Raw genomic sequence first — 18,544 nt, forward strand, 5'->3', positions numbered from 1 at the left:
ATTTTGACTTATTTGAAAATCAGGCTTAATTTATATTCCAATCGAATTTGAAATCGGGATTAATTTATATTCCAATCGAATTTGAAATCAGGATTAATTTATATTTCACAAATTGTATATATTACATGTCGCAGAAAAATAAATTTTAAATTTGAATCCAGTTTTTTGATAATTTTAGAATGAAATCCAAATATACTAACACTAATGATGAATGCAGCAGATAATGTAATTTTAGGAGACAATATAAATGAAGAAAGAGATGATGAAGAAAGAGATGAAGATGCTGCAAGTATAATAGGTATACTATGTCCTGTAAATTTATTAAATGCATTGTAATTTATTGTTGTAGACAATATAATTCCTGACTAATATTATATGAATCCTGACTGAATTGATTTTATTCCTATGGAAACCTATTTCCTAAAAAAAATTAGTGAAAATAATGTAAACCTAACTATAATTATTTTAAAACTGACTATTACTAACTTAAACCTGATTATCATTTTCTATTTCCTGTTTAATATTATTTCTTTTCTTTCCAATTCCTATAATTAATAATTATCATTATCTATTTCCTGACTAAAATAATATATTTCCTGATTAATATATTGTAATTTCTGGCCAGAAAAAAATTTCTGATTTGATAAAAAAAATAAAATTTCTATATGTATGATATATCTGAATATTATTATCCTAAAACTGACTATCTTTATCAGTTTTATGAACAACATTATCTAATTCCTGACCAACATTTCTTAATTCCTGAGTATTATAAATTTAAAAACATTTAATTACTATATATATATTTGATAATAAAATGACTGACTATTATTATCTATTTCCTGACTAATATTATCTTAAACCTGAATGAGTTAATTTTATTCCTGACTAATATATTGTAATACCTGATCTAAAATATCTAATTCCTGACTAAGATATGTTAATTCCTGAGTATTATAAACTTCAAAAAACATTTAATATTTAATAACGTCCTACAAAACAAAAAATAAAATAAAATCATTAAAATTTAAAAATAAATTACATATTACTGAAATGTTATGTTTATTATTAAATGCTTTGTAATTTATTGTTGCAGACAATATAATTCCTGATTAATATTATATGAATCCTGACTGAATTAATTTTATTCCTATGGAAATCTATTTCCTAAAAAAAATTAGTGAAAATAATGTAAACCTAACTATAATTATTTTAAAACTGACTATTACTAACTTAAACCTGATTATCATTTTCTATTTCCTGTTTAATATTATTTCTTTTCTTTCCAATTCCTATAATTAATAATTATCATTATCTATTTCTTGACTAAAATAATATATTTCCTGATTAATATATTGTAATTTCTGACAAGAAAAAAATTTCTGATTTGATAAAAAGAAATAAAATTTCTATATGCTATGATATATCTGAATATTATTATCCTAAAACTGACTATCTTTATTAGCTTTCTGAACAACATTATCTAATTCCTGACTAACATTTCTTAATTCCTGAGTATTATAAATTTAAAAACATTTAATTACTATATATATATTTGATAATAAAATTACTGACTATTATTATCTGTTTCCTGACTAATATTATCTTAAACCTGAAAGAGTTAATTTTATTCCTGACTAATATATTGTAATACCTGATCTAAAATATCTAGTTCCTGACTAAGATATGTTAATTCCTGAGTATTATAAACTTCAAAAAACATATAATAATTTAATAACGTCATACAAAACAAAAAATAAAATAAAATCATTAAAATTTAAAAATAAATTACATATTACAGAAATGTTATGTTTATTAATTCAAATATAATAAACTGCAAAACATTGAACATAAACTACTAATAACATCATCTATTTTTATTCTTTTTTCCTCTCTTCCTAGTTGGATTGCCTCTTCTTTTTTTCTTTTTTTCTTGTTGGCTTCTTCTTCCTCAAAAATTAAACGTAATCCATCAAGAAATTCAGCCCAGTCTTGCACCATTCCATTATGAAAACCATAACCATTATGCCTCATAATGTCATATGCAACCCACCATTCATTTGAATTTTGATTTCTTCTTACTATTTCTGGAATCCAAAATTTGTAATACCATAATTCATTATAATATTTACATGTACAATTAATCATTGCCTGCGCTTTGAAGGTGCACCTAGGAAAAATATGCATGCATAATATCTCTTCAACATCTAATGCTGGATGTGCATCTTCTAAGGCATCAACTGGGTGTGGAATATGATTAGCCATCTAACCAAAAAAAAAAAATAAACACATAAATCATAACAAAACAAAATAAAATAAACTAACAAATGTAAGATCATAGAATGAAAAAAAAATATACCTTTTGTAATAGCAGTAGTTCGCAGTAGTTATATTCTTATAAAAATGATTAAAATTCAAATTGAAGCAATTTATATTTTTATATGAATTTTTTTTTCCCTTAATATAGTTTCTTGTACACTGTGGTATCTTATATATAGTGTTTAGAACGTGAATTAGTGCAGAGTTTAGGAAGAGGGAAGGTCATGCCTTTTCAAATATGTGTTTTTCATTTATAATTAACCTCGGTTCTAGTAAATACATTTAATTTTATTCAATTAATTTTATGTCTTTTAAATGATTTTACGTGTTTTTTGAGTGTTTTGAGTGTTGATGTTTTAGATGAGGGAAGGTCATGACTTTTCAAATTCTAATTCTTATGTGCAATAATTTTTTTTTTAATTTCTGAATATAATTTCTTAAACCTGACTATATCATTTATGTCCTGAGTATTTTATTATCTATTTTCCTGACTTAGACAATTTTATTCCTGACTATTATAATCTAATTTCTAATTCAAACAATTTTTGACTATTTTTTGAGTAATATTTTGACTATTTTTTTGTCACTGAAATTATATGAATAAAATTGTTCAATTTAATTTCTGATTGAAACAATTTTATTACTGAAATATACAATATAATATCTGATATACTTAAATTAATTACTAATCAAAACATTTTTATACCTGACATAAAGAATTTAATTCCTGACAAAACAAATCTAATAAATGACAAAAATGATCTAATTCCTGAAGATAATGAACATTGAACAACATATAATCAGATACAAATATTATTATTTCTGAATTATATAACTTTATTACTGACCAATATTACCTGTTTCCTGATTAATATAATCCTAAACAAGACTGAGATGATTTATTTCCTAACTAGTATTTAGTAATTCCTGATTTAAATAATCTATTTTCTGATCAAGACATGGTAATTCATAAGTAATATAAATTTTATTCCTGACTACTATAATCTAATTTCTAATACAAACAATTTTTTGACTATTTTTTGAGTAATATTTTGACTATTTTTTGTCACTAAAATTAAATTAATAAAATTGTTCAATTTAATTTCTGATTTAAACAATTTTATTACTGAAATATACAATTTAATATCTGATATACTCAAATTAATTTCTAATCAAAACATTTTTATACCTGACATACAGAATTTAATTCCTGACAAAACAAATCTAATAAATGACAAAAATAATCTAATTCCTGAAGATAATTACAAATATGATGATAAATGACAACTTGTATACTTTTGTTGCAGATTATTACAAATATGACAAGGATGAAAACATAAGTAAATGTCTAGCAAGTTATACAGTATCAAACTACAATGAGGGATATGTGTTATACAAAGCTCATTCAAGATCTGTTGGTTTCAGTGTCAGAAAATCAACAAAGAGAAGAGATTCCAATGATAAAATGTATGAGTTTTATTTAATATGTTCTAAGGAAGGACATACAAAGGGTAAAATGAAGATAGCAGCTGAACAAAATACCGTGGAAATACCCTTATTGGGTAAAACTGATGCAAAAAATAGAAAAGATAGGGAGGTAAATGAGACAAGAACTGGATGTAAAGCCCATATTCGTTTCAAGAAAAACAAAGAAGGAAATTTCGAAGTTGTTACACATGAGTTGGAGCATAATCATGAATTGGTTATAGCAGTTCAACGACATCATCTAATATCAGAAAGGCAAATATCAGCGCCAATGGGTGAACTAATTGAGAGCATGATTGAGAGTGGTATTAAACCAATGGATGCTTATAATTATATAAGCAATGAAGCTGGAGGAGAAGAATGTGTAGGTCATACTAAGAGAGATCACCTTAATTATGTATCAAGGGTGAAAATGAGTATGGTTGAAGGTGGAGACATGCAGAATGTGTTAGACACTCTTCAAGAAAGAGCAGATCAAGATCCCTCATTCTTTTATAGATTGAAATTTGGAGAAGAAAATAATGTTGTGAGCTATTTTTGGCGTGACTCCCAAATGCTTGAAGATTTCAAAGCTTTTGGTGATGTTTTAATCTTCGATACAACATACAGAACAAACAAATATGGGTTGATATGTGCTCCATTTGTTGGTATAAACAATCATTGGAAAACAGCAATGTTTGGATGTGCATTCATAACCGATGAAAAGACCGATACATTTGTTTGGCTGCTTTCAATCTTCAAAAAGTCAATGTGTGGAATTGAACCAAAAACAATCTTCACTGATCAAGATCTTGCAATGAGCAACGCCATACCAGAGGTAAGCAGTTTCTGTATTTTATATTAGGATATGTTTAGTATCAAATAAAATAATCTGACTTTAACTCTTTAATACCTGACATAAATAAGTCAATTACTGCCATGATTTATATAATATCTGACTGTAAAATGAAATTATTTGATTTCTGTCTAAGTAATGACTATAACTTTACTAATATCAAATAAATATCATGTAATATCTGATGAAAATAATATTAAAACTGATGAAGAAAATAAACTTTATAATTGATATTATATATTTAATATGTAATTAAAACACTTTAATTACTGACTAACAAATTGTTATGCCTGACAAAAATTGATTAATAACTGATATGATATATAAAATAATTGACTTTGACTCTTTAATACCTGACAAAAATATATTAATTACTGCAATTACTTATTTAATATCTGACTATAAGAAGAAAGTATTTGAATATCATGTTATTCCTTATGAATTTCATGTAATTTCTGATCAAAATAATCTAAAAACTGTCTAAAATATTATTATTCCTGACAAAATGAGATTAATAACTGACAAATTAAATAACACTAATTTAATTTTGAAAATATTTAATTCCTGTCCAAAATAAAGAAATATCTGTCTATAATCATTTTATATCTGACTTTAACATAATAATAGCTGAATAAAATTTTATCATTCTTTAGAAAAACACAACAAAATGATTTTCTGAGAGATATAATTTATTTCCTGCACTTAATAATATAATACCTGAGTAAAAATATAATAATCGTGAAAGAAATAATAATATTTCTGATTTTTAATACAATGGAATAACTTAAATCACGTTAATTCCTATTATATGAAACTATTAATCTATTATCTGACTATAATACTTTAAATGCTGACTAGTATAATATTATGCATGACAAAAATACAAGAATAACTAACGTTAAATATATAATATCTGACTGTTACTCATTAATTCCTGACTAAAATATTATTATGACTAACATAAATCAACCAATCCAAAAATGTAACAACTGACTAATAAAACTTAATTCCTGTCTAAGTTAAGCTTATTTCTGAGTTAAAAATATTACTATGCATCAACATAATTTATGAGTTAAAAATTTCATGTAATTTCTGATCAAAATAATCTAAAAACTGACTAAAATATTATTATTCCTGACAAAAAGAGATTACTTTAAATGCTGACTAATATTATAATGCATAAGAAAAAGATAATCCAAAAATGTAACAACTGACTAATAAAAACTAATTCCTGTCTAAGTTAAGCTTATTTATGAGTTAAAAATATTACTATGCATCAACGTTATTTCTGAGTTAAAAATTTCATGTAATTTCTGATCAAAATAATTTAAAAACTGACTAAAATATTATTAATTCTGACAAAAAGAGATTAATAACTGATAAATCAAATAACACTAATTTAATTCTGAAAATATTTAATTCCTGTCTAAAATATAGAAATATCTGTGTATAATCATTTTATATCTGACTTTAATATAATAATAGCTGAATAACATTATGTACATAAAAGAAAATTAACAAAAACAAAAGCATAAGTCCAAATTAGTATATATTTCTTCATAATATTTTGTCATACTTATGACAATGCCTTACAAAAGCAAATGAACACTGTCACTTTAACTATATATGATCATAACAGTTCTATACAAAACATTGCTTTTTAATTAAAGAAAAACATATTTACAGGGCATTTAAGCTAGTCTAATCTTCTTCTGCGGCCCTCCAGGTTGAATAGCTTCCTCTCTCTTTCTTTTCTTACTCCACATATCTTCCTCATCCCCAAATAGCCATCGCAACCCATCCAGAAATTCAGCCCAATCTTGAACCATTGAATTATGAAAGCCATATCCATTATGCCTCATAATATCAATTGCAAGCCACCACCTTTTACTGGCTTGCCTATATCTAAATATATGAGGAATCCAAGTATTTAAGTACCATAATTCATTCCAATGCCTACAAACACAATTACACATCGCTTGCGCACGAGGGGTGCATTTAGGAAAAATATACATGCATAAGATTTCAGGAACAGATAATGCATGTGGGGCATCCTCTAGAGCAGCCATGTAATGAGGGTCGTCTATTGGATCCATTTGAAATACTACGTTACAAATCTTACAATATACTTGAATTCGAATAAAAATTGAACAAAACTGATAAATATTCTTTGTTGAAAAACTGGAAATGGATTGTTGTTTTTAACACACAGAAGAGATATATGAAAGGGTGTATAGATTTTTTTTTAAAGTATGATGTTTGAAATACTTTATTTATATCAGTTTTCACTGCGCGTTTTCCCAAGAAATTAAATTCTAAATCATTCAATTCATCATTTCCTGACTTTTTATCTGCCCACGTAATAATACTCAGTCCTAACATAAAATATTGTTATATAATTACTGTTTATAATTCTATTTTCTGATAAATTTAAACCGTTATATGAAAATTTAAATCTATTATGTGACTAAATATATAAATTTTTACTAACAAGTAAATACCTATATTATTATAATTGACATTATTAATCTAATATCTGAATAAAATTTAACAAAATTGATAAACTAGAAATGAATGGTTTTTTTAACAAACAGAAGAGAAATATGAAAGGGTATATAGATTTTTTTGGGAATATGATGTTTTTTTGGGAGTATGACTTTAAAATACTTAATTTATATCAGTTTTTACTGTGCATTTTCCAAAGTAATTTAATTTTAAATCAATCAATACATCATTTCCTGGCTTTTTATTTTCCAACGTAATAATATTAAAATTATTGAAAAAAAAAATAACCTATTATATGAAAATTTAAATATACTAATATTTGTCCAACAAGTATTTTACTAAAAAAAATTAAGGCAATACATGAGAAACCAAAATAAAATCAAAGTACATTACTGAAATATACTTGATTTCATATACTATTTTGAAAAATATAATATATCAAAATAAAAATTAAAAAAAAAACAAAAAAACAAAACCCTAGAATCTTAATCATCTTTTAAAGATTTTAAACTTGTTTTTTCATTTAATCTTCTTTTTCTTCTTCTTGTTTCTTCTTTTGTTGATCGTCTTCTTTCTTTTTTTTGTTTTGTTCTTCCTGGAATTTTTCTTCAACCCTCTTTCTCTTACTCAGTTCTTCGATTTTGTTCTTCTCAAAATTTTCATACAGCTTCATCAACCCATTCTTCACTCTGTCTCTTCTCTCAAGTAGATAATTTAATCTCTTTTCAAAATTATCAAAAACATTTTCTTCTGGGTCGTTTGATGAAGTAGAAGACTGAGAATTGTTTTCCATAATTGAGGAAAAAAGAAAAAATGTATGTTTTAGGAGAGAGAATATACAAGAACACAAACATGCAAAATGTATGACCAATTCTTGGTTTTATAGACAAATATAAGAGATTAAAAAAATAATTTACTTTTAGAATAATTTTCTACGAATAATTCTTATTTTTACATTTTTGTCATCTTTATCCAAAAGAGTTGGTAAATATCTTCATGTTAAATATCTTTATTTTAAATATCTTTATCCAAACCACAAAGTACTGAGAGCAACTCTAAGTAAAGTCAAACACTAGTAAATTTTTGCTTGATATAAGTTGTCTAATATATGAACAAAATGTGCTAATTTCTGTATTAAAAATGTTTTCCCTGAAGAAAATTCTACAACACTTGATTTAGTTTATCTAATATCTGATTAAACAACTCTATTTCCTGACTAATAAATTGTTATGCCTGACAAAAATTTATTTATTACTGCCATTATATATCTAATATCTGACTATATAATGAAATTATTTGATTTATGTTGTCTAAGAAATGACTATAACTTTGCTAATTCCTAATAAATATAATGTAATTCCTGATAAATATTTTCTAAAAACTGATTAAAATAAATCAAATTGTTCTATAATTGTTGAAGAAAATAAATATATAATTGACATTATTTGTTTATAAGTTATCTAATATATGAACAAAATGTACTAATTTCTGTATTAAAAAATGTTTTCCCTGAAGAAACTACTACAATACTTGATTTATTTTATCTAGTATCTGACTAACCACTTTAATTCCTGACTAATAAATTGTTATGCTTGACAAAAATAAATTAATAACTGACGAGAGTTATGTAATATATAACTTTGACTCTTTAATACCTGACAAAAATTTATTAATTACTGCCACTATATATCTAATAACTGACTATATAATGAAATTATTTGACTTATGTTGTCTAAAAAATGACTATAACTTTCCTAATTCCTAATGAATATCATGTAATTCCTGATAAATATAATCTAAACACTGATAAAAATATATCAAATTCTTCTATAATTGTTGAAGAAAATAAATATATAATTGACATTATTTGTTTAATATGTGATTAAAACACTTTAATTCCTGAATAGTAAATTGTTATGCCTGACAAAAATAGATTAATAACTAACTTGAGTTATATAATATCTAACGTTGACTCTTTAATTCCTGACAAAATTTTATTAATTTCTTCCATTATTTTTCTAATATCTGACTATAAAATGAAATTATTTGATTGTTACAGGTTTATCCAAATTCAAGACATAGGCTATGTCTATGGCATTTGCAAAAGAATTTTGTATCACACTTTGGAACTTTAAAAAACAACCCTGAATTCAAGAATATGTTTCACAAGTGCTTAAGTGGGTGTGATTCAGAATCAGAATTCGAAGATGTCTGGAACAAGATGGTTCAAAAATATGGATTAGAAAAAAAAGAGTGGTTTGATAGGTTGTTCGGGCTACGAGAAAAATGGTGCACTGCTTTGAGCAAGGATATTTTCTCTGCGGGAATCCTTTCATCTCAAAGAGTAGAAGTAACAAACAGAGCAATTTCATTTAAGGCTAACAGAACCACTAAACTTTTGGAGTTCTTCCATATATTTGAAGCTACTGTTAGAAGATGGAGAAGCACTGAAAAGAGTGACAACTTCAGATGTACTACTGAGAAACCAAAAACAAAAACAAAAATCTTGAAACATGCTGCTGAAGTTTATACTCTGAACTTATACAAGGATTTTAAGTTGGAATTTTAGACCAGCCTAGGAGCATATGCAAAGGAAAAGCCAACTTCAATGCAATACGTCAAATTCTTTGATGTTTCTCTTGATGAAGATTATATGCACACCTATCAAGTCATATATCACTGTCAAAACAATGAATTTATGTGTTCTTGTATGTGCTTCACAGAGACTGGATTGCTGTGCTTTCACATTATCAAGATAATGCAAATGTACAGCATACATTCTATACCAGAGAGATACATTCTGAAACGTTGGACCAAGCTTGCTAAATCAAGGATATGGGATGAGAATGAATCAGGTACGTACATACTTTGTTATTTTAAAATTTTTTACTTTCCTATTTAGTATAAAATAAAAATATCTTTATTCCTGAATTAAATATTTTAATTACTAACATAAATAATTTCCTGACATAGAAATGCAACATCTGACTTAAATAGTATAATACCTGTCCTAGATAATCTTATTCCTGATATATTCAATCTAATTTCTGATTGAAATAATTTTTTTCCTGAAATATACAATCAAATTCCTGAAATATTCAGCTTAATTCCTGATTAAAATATTTTAATATCTGACATACAGAATTTAATTCATAACAAAACAAATCTAATAAATAACAAAAATAATCTAATTCATGAAGATAATTTACAATGAACAACATATTATAATCAGATTCAAATATTATTATTTCTGATAATCATAGTTTAATATCTGATACAGATATTATTATTTCTGATATAAAATCAGATTTATTACAAACATAATCTTAATATTAAAAAACTTAAACATTGCTACTATTTTCTGCTTCATTAGGAAGCTTTTCAGTACCATCAGCATTAAAAATTCTAATGTAAATGGTATCACGATCATGGTAAATATCAAGTCTGTCTCCAGGAACTATGTTGTTAGTAGCTACAAAGTTTTCCCATTCACGATTAACCAACATACCACCATACCCTGTATCTTGTGGTATGCTTATGACTCTTACTTCCCAAAATCTATCTTCTCTGCCATTATTTCCAGCATAGACTCTAACATGATGCCTGAATCTTAGAAGAAATAACTTCCATTCTGCAGGAAGTGGCTGAAATTAAAAAAATAAATAAAAATGAAATCATTAAGTTTTTACTAAAACACAAAACAAATTTATAAATTTAAAACTTAATGTAAAATATATTTACCATACTAAGGTGATGAATTGTCTTGAAAGTAATAGTGCATTTTTCTTTATTTGCGTAGAAATCAGCCATTATGTTAGAACTCTTGATTAGATGAAGAAAATATAACTTATTGTTACAAAACTGTAACTTTTATAGAAACAATGTATATATTAATATAACTCTTTTAATAGAAAAAACTTGATTTAGAACAGACTTTAAATAGAGAAGATTTATGTATGAACAACAATAATTAATCTGTAATTTAACAGAAAAAATTATAATCTCAGTAAAATTTAAATGACTTTTTAATGATGCAATAAATTACTTTTTATAGATTAGAATGACTTTTCAATGATGCAATAAATTACTTTTCAGATTTATAGAACTTTTTCATGACTTTATTAAATTTTGTATGACTTTTTTAAGAAATGCAATAAATTTTGTCAGAAAACATATGACTCAAACAGAAAAAAAAAATATCATGGCATAGCTTATTGATGACTTTTCTGATACTATAATATTGTTTTAGCAGAAAATTATAACATTATTCTTGAGTAAAATTTTTTTTATTACTGACAAAAATGTAGTAATATGTTTTTTTTTTTTTTTTGTTAGGAAATTCAACTACAGATCATTCATTAATAAACAATCCTTGGAGGCAATCAATAATAAAGAATTTTTACAACCTTGTGACAATATGTCAAGGGAATGAAGAAGCATCAAAAATATGTGATGATGCTTTGGAACAAATGTACAAATCTGTAAGGAAAGTGTTCCAAACAAATGAAGAAAAAATTCGTGAACTTGATGAAGAAGAAGAGAGAAGAAATACAGTAAAAGATCCTAAACGACCAAAAACAAAGGGAAGGCCAAAGAAGAACAAAAGAATTAGAGGACATTTTGAAATAAGAAGAACAGCAACAAGAGATCCAAATGAGTTTGGAACAATAACTCCTAATCCACAACTCATTTAATTCATCCCTATTGCTGCATTCTTCTATCATAAAGTCAATCTTCAAATTTTTTATTTTATTATTTAAGATAATTGTAAACAATACTATATTTTGGCATTTTAAGGTTTGATTACTTCTGAAAAAAATTATTTTATTTTCTGATTAGATCAATGTTATTCCTGACTAACCTTACTTTATTACTGACTTTAAAAGTCTTATTGCTGAGTAACTGAAGTTTATTCCTGACATCCAAAATTTTATTCCTGACTAAACTAATTTTAATCCTGATTTACACAATTTCATGCCTGATTTAATATCTGATAACTCAATTTTATTACTGACTATTACATTTTAATTTCTGATAACGGAGTTTTAATTCCTGAGTTAATTCTTGACTTCTAGAATCTTATTCTTAAGTAAACTAATTGTATTACTGACTAACACAATATCATTCCTGACTTTAAAAATCTTATTCCGGATTAACTCAAGTTTATTCCTGACTTACTCAAGTTTATTCCTGTCTAAATGAAGTTTATTCCTGATTAACTCAAGTTTTTTCCTGACTAACAAAATTTTATTCTTCACCAAAAGAATTTAATTGCTAACATAAATAAAATAATTCCTGAGAAGAGTAATTTAATTTATGACAAACATATTCTTCATTTTAAGTTTGATATTTAAAATTTTTAAAATTAACATTTGATATTAACAAGTATTTTAATATCTGACTAATATATAGATGTATGATTAATAGAAATTGGATTTAATAGAAAATATATACATATATAAACCAAATTTATAAGTATCTATACAAAAGAAAACTAATGTCTAACTACAAAAAAAAAAAATATATGTACATGTATGATTAATTGTTTAAAAAAAAAAATCTAATCTTCGTCTTCATTTTGCTGAAGCTGTTGATCAATTTCCAATTGCTGCTGCTCTTTTTCTAGTTGTTTTTGCATCAACTTCCACTGCCTCTCTTTTTCCTTTTGAATGGCTTCCTTTTCTTTCTCATATTGGGCCTCTAGCTTCTTTCTTGCAGGTTGAGCTTTCCAAATTTTGTGCTTGTTAATTGAAAACTCAATGCAATCATTCCACAATTTCTTCCGCAAAAAATTCTCTTCACTAGTAGCCATCTGATAAGCAAGTTGGCATCTATATATCTTCCGATTTTGCTTCTACAAATTTATATAAAAAACAAAATAAGAACACTAAAAAACAATAGGTATAAATCCAAAAACAAAGGAGAAAAAATACTTACATATTTTAAGTCAACAAGACCTCCAGCTATACCATTGTAATTTTTCATACACATTAATGAAAAAAGGCCACAATCCTCATTTTCATGGCTTGTTTTCCATGTAAACTTAGGTTCATGCCATTCCAATTGTTCCAAATTTGTGTCACCATGTCGATGTTCATGCTTTTTCAAAAAAATACCAACATCTCTAATCTGTAATTATAAATATATAAATTTTAAAATTTAAAAGCATCTAAAAGTATAATTTTCACAAATTTAATTTAAAATTATCTTACCAGCACTCTGTCTATTCCATTTAATTTATCTCGATCAATATCAGTCCTGTTATTTATCCAATCTATTCTTGGACCAATACCATCAATGAAATTGAAAACCAGCAGAGTATGATGATTATTGAACGCAATGGGAAAGATTAGCTGCAAAATAAATAAAACATAATTTTCACAATATGTAACACATTTATTAACTGACTAAAAGAAGCAAATATCAGATTAAAAGATCATAATATCTGAGTAAAACATTTATATTCCTGACTTACAGAATTTTATTACTGACTAACACAATTTTTTTCCTGACTAAAACAATTTTATTCCTGGCTAAAACAATATTATTCCTGACTAAAACAATTTAATTCCTTACTATACAATTTTTTTCCTGACTAACACAGTTTAATTACTAACATAAATAAGTTATTTCCTGATTAAAGTAATATAATTCCTGATTTAAAATAATATAAAATCTGACTAATAAAAGCTTGTATCATACTAGGTTTAGCTTATTCCTGAATATACAATATAAAAAGAAGAAATAAAGTTAAAAATTTACCAAATCGGCTTCGGCTATGTTGAATGAAGGAAAACGCTTAACCCACTTGCAAATGTTGTCATAAATGTCCTCGCCTTTATGCATATTCAATTGACAATCCATCTCCATTTTTACCAATTCCTCTTTACACTTATTATACTCTACTGAGTTATTTTTCAAAGTTTTCAAAATTGCCTCATTTTTCTTTATGTTAGCAACTTCTTTTCTGTAAGTTGACCTTTTTTCTAAGTATCTCCATGTAAGATTCTGCAAAACAAAAAAATATATTAAATACAGTATATTATAAATAAAATTTATTTCTGAGTGAAGTAAAGAAAGAAAGAAAAAACTTACAGCAACTTCAGTTTGAAAAACAAATCTTTTATATTGAAAAACTCCTCTGTCAGTTTTTTTACTCTCTTCAATGTTGAGCACAGTAGCCCAAGTATCATGAATAGCAGAATTAACCCACTCAGACGGACGTAGGGAACAGAACTCCTCCTTTACCAAAATAAGATCACTCTGTTCAGGATCTTCAGTGCGAAACTGACAGATAACAGTACAGTACCTATATCTTCTACGTAAAGACTGTTGTTACGCCTCTTAACTCCCTCATCTTCACCAGTAGGATCTAACTCAAGCTGCTCAAAATAGTGCATAAAAAACAAGTAATCACACATGCATAATTCATGTTCAGTCAATCTTTTTAGATACAAAGGCTTGTTTTCTTGCAAATTCCTACACACAATCTTGTCTTTATTTTAAATTGGAATCTTGTGAATAGGTGGTAGAACCCAATCTAAACCACCAGCTGCTACCAATCTCTCCTCCTGCCTTTGTCTTAATTCATGAATTCTCTTCTCTTTTTTTCCAGAATATTTATCAGCTGCTATCATAGTAGATTCACCAGGAACATCCGTAGAACTAGGAATTCTATCAACATCAATTAACTCAATGTGTGTTTTGGGAGGCTGTTTTTCTGATACTATAAACTCATCATCATCAATACTAGGAGGAGCAGGAGTTTTATCTATTAGAATAATGTCACCAGTAGAAGCAGTAGGAGAATCAAAAGGAATAGAATCAATAGGAATAGGAATAGATTCAGCAGCAACAGTTTTATTCCTCAGCAATTCTAAAACAGCACATGCATCTCTAGGCTGAGGTTGTTCTTCCTACAAGGAAAAAAAATATAATTATCAAACAAAAGTCTTCTAAATCATGACAATAATAATCTATACTACATAATATAAATTACTGACTAACACAATCTAATTAATAACAGTGACTAGTTTATTCCTGATGAACTCAATATAATTCCTGAATACAACAAGTTTATTCGTGACTAACTCAATCAAATTCCTAACATAAAGAATGTAATTCCTTATATAAGTAATTTAATTCCTGACAATGACAATTTTATTCCTGACTTACTCAATCTTATTCTAATTCACTCAGTATTCCTTAGAAAAATATATAATTTTTGACAAAAACCATTACCTGATGACCTTGATAAATAGCTAAAGCAAGTTCCTCTGTAGCTTTAGACTGAATAACATCATTAGATTTAGTAAAAACCTGAAAGCATATGAATAATACAAATAAAAATAAATACAATAATATAGAATAATAAACACATTTATTTATATAAAATATGATAGTTAAATACAATAACTATTAAAATAAATTCTTGAGTTAAAATACAAATATTACACCTTAGATGTGCTGTCATCTTCCTTGTTTTTATCATTTTCTTTTTCAGAAGTTTCTTAAACTTCTTTTTCAATAACTTGTGCATTTTCTTCTTGGGATACTGGTGTATCTTGAGAAGTAGGAGGAGTAGGAGTAATTAAATGAAATCTAGGCAAAGAAGTATCTCCCTTGAGGAAACTCCTCCCTTCTTGCACAAGCCTAGCCTGATTCTCATTCATAGCAGATGAATAAATTTCATTGAGTCCCTTGGGTTTCTTTGGTGTTCTTGGAGGTGATGTGGAACTAAGTAGACCTTCATTACTAACTGAATGCACCTCTTTTTCTGATGGTGTTGTGCCTTCAACTAATTCTGGTTCTGCGGTTGTGTCTTCAACATCACTTCCTTGAACATTATTCAAACCAAGATCATCTGCCTCATTCTCTGGTTCCGTGCTTCCTTGGTTTGCATCCTCTAAATTTTGCTCTGCATCTTCAATTAGATCTTTTTGCAAACCAAGATCAGAAATAACATCATTCACCTATACAAAATAAAGAATAATATCAAATATATATCTAATATGATTTTAATAAGTATAAAAAAATGATAATATATGTAATCAAACTTACAATTGCATCAGCCTTAAGTTTTATTTTATCAAACTGATCCAAATCAGTAGCTAAAGTTTTAGTCTGCATTGCAACTTCAACTATTGCATCAATTTTTGCTAAAAATTCAGCATTAGAATAGAAATCATCCTCTCCTTGAGATTGAGATTCTTGTGAATATGATTTTGCTTCATCCTTCAAATCAATAGCAAAGTCTATTTGGTTCTCTGATACAATCTTCAAGTCTCGACCAAATTTCATCATTTTCTTCTTCACAGGCTAATCAACAAATAAAATAAAAAATGAATAAGTAAAATGTAAGAAAGCAACATAATTGTTATTCCTGACTAATAGTTTCTTATTAGTAAAATGTAAGAAAATAACATAATTCTTATTGCTGATAATAGTAATCTAATTTCTGAGAGGGTTTATCTTATTCCTGACTAATAGTTTTTTATTCCTGACAAACAACTTAATTTCTGATAAAAGGAATTTAAATCCTGACAAACAGATACTAATCAAAATAAAATAATAGATGTAAGGATAATATTAGATAATGCTAATTTTTGATAGAAAAAGTATAATTCCTGATAATATGGTAGAAAATCCTGACAATAATAATGTATTCCCAAATTACAGCAATGTAAATAAATCAACAATAACCTTAATATATTAATTTCATTTCCTGACCAAATTTACCATATTCCTGACTAATAGTTTCATATTACTGACTAATAGTTTCTTATTGCTGACAAGTACAACTTAATTTCTAATTACTGATAATTCCTGACAAACATATACTATAATCCAAATAAAATATTAGAAAATGCTAATTACTGATAGAAAGTACATAATTCCTGATAATATAATGTTAAATCCTGACAATAATAATATATTATCAAATCAACAACTTTAATATATTAATTTAATTTCCTGACAAAATTTACCATATTCCTGAATAACAGTTTATTATTCCTGATAAAAGTATTCTAATTTCTAACTGAAATTATTAATGTTGAATAGCCTGATAACAGTTTATTATTCCTGATAAAAGTATTCTAATTTCTAATTAAAGCAAATTATACAAAATCTTAAAATATAATAAAAAGATAGCAGTTTAAACTTACATCGATATCCATATTATCAATTTCAGCATCAGTAGGAAACTCTTTAGGAATCTTGTACAATACATATCTAGCTTTGTCATCTATATCCTTCAATTCAAAGCTAGTAGATTGTACAACCTGATCTTCCTTCTTTCTTTCTTTTTTTTTTATCCAAATATTCATCTTCATCACTGTCTTCAATTTTAAACTCAATACTGTCCAGCCTTAAACTTTTAAGAAGAGCCTGTTCAGATTTGCCAGCATATTGTTTTGGTGAGGCAGCAGGGTACAGTTTCACAGTACCATAATCCATATTTTCAGCAACAGACTTAATCCTCTGGTTCAAACTCTCACAGGTCCAGTTCAAAATAAACGGCTTGCGATGTAAAGTTGTCCCAAACTCAAACTTTTGTAAAAATGCAATTACAAAAGCAACTAAACAGCCATTTACTTGTTTAGATTTTGTTTTCAACTCCTTCCCTTCCTTTTTTTTCAAAACAAAGGCTTGAAAATCTGCTATTGACGCACATAAGAAGTCCATAACATAACCAGCCCAGTTGAAAGCCTTAATGAAACGCACATCTTCTAAAGATTTGATGATATTAAAATTAGGAGACTTATCACCAATTGGAGCCAAAAATGTAGACACGGCAAACATAACAAACAACTTTTTAAAATCAGCACCACCATCTCTATATTTCTCAAACATCATCTTATAAGTAATAATATTCACATATGTCTTCTTCTTCAATTCTTCCTACCCTGAACAGCTTTTTCTTCTGTTTTCGTTCCTCTTCTTTTGCTTCTGTGCTTCAACTTCATTTCCCTGTTCAGAGTCATCCTCTATATCCAAACCCAAGAACCTCCTCCACTCTATCTTCAAATATTCATCAGGATTGATTGATTTCTTTATTTTAGAAATCTCTTTCACAGGTATATCAGTAAAAGGAATACCCAACACATCAGCAATATCAGAATTATCAATATGAATTGCATGTTCCTTTTTACCAACAATAAGATTTCTAGCATGAGGATTAAAATGAGTTACTATATAGTTGTACAACTGATGACTGATATTGTCCTGCAAATTCATTTGAAGCAATCCACCAAAACCAATGTCTATAACATCCTTCTTTTGCTCGTCACTAAAATCTTCCATAATTGTACAAAGATAACTAGGACCAGATTTAGTACCAATTTCAAGGTCTGAAATATCATCTTCAGTAAGAGCACTGAAAAATAAAAAACATGAATA

The 18,544-nt window shown here is 26.7% G+C and overlaps 1 pseudogene; it reads left to right on the top strand.

Moving 5' to 3' along the window:
- Positions 1-207: 207 nt before the first annotated feature.
- On the top strand, positions 208-11,957 carry LOC145628101 (protein FAR1-RELATED SEQUENCE 5-like; annotated as a pseudogene).
- Positions 11,958-18,544: the final 6,587 nt, after the last annotated feature.

This window comes from Chenopodium album, chromosome 4, assembly GCF_948465745.1.
Source record: "Chenopodium album chromosome 4, dcCheAlbu1.1, whole genome shotgun sequence".
Taxonomy (NCBI): domain Eukaryota; kingdom Viridiplantae; phylum Streptophyta; class Magnoliopsida; order Caryophyllales; family Amaranthaceae; genus Chenopodium; species Chenopodium album.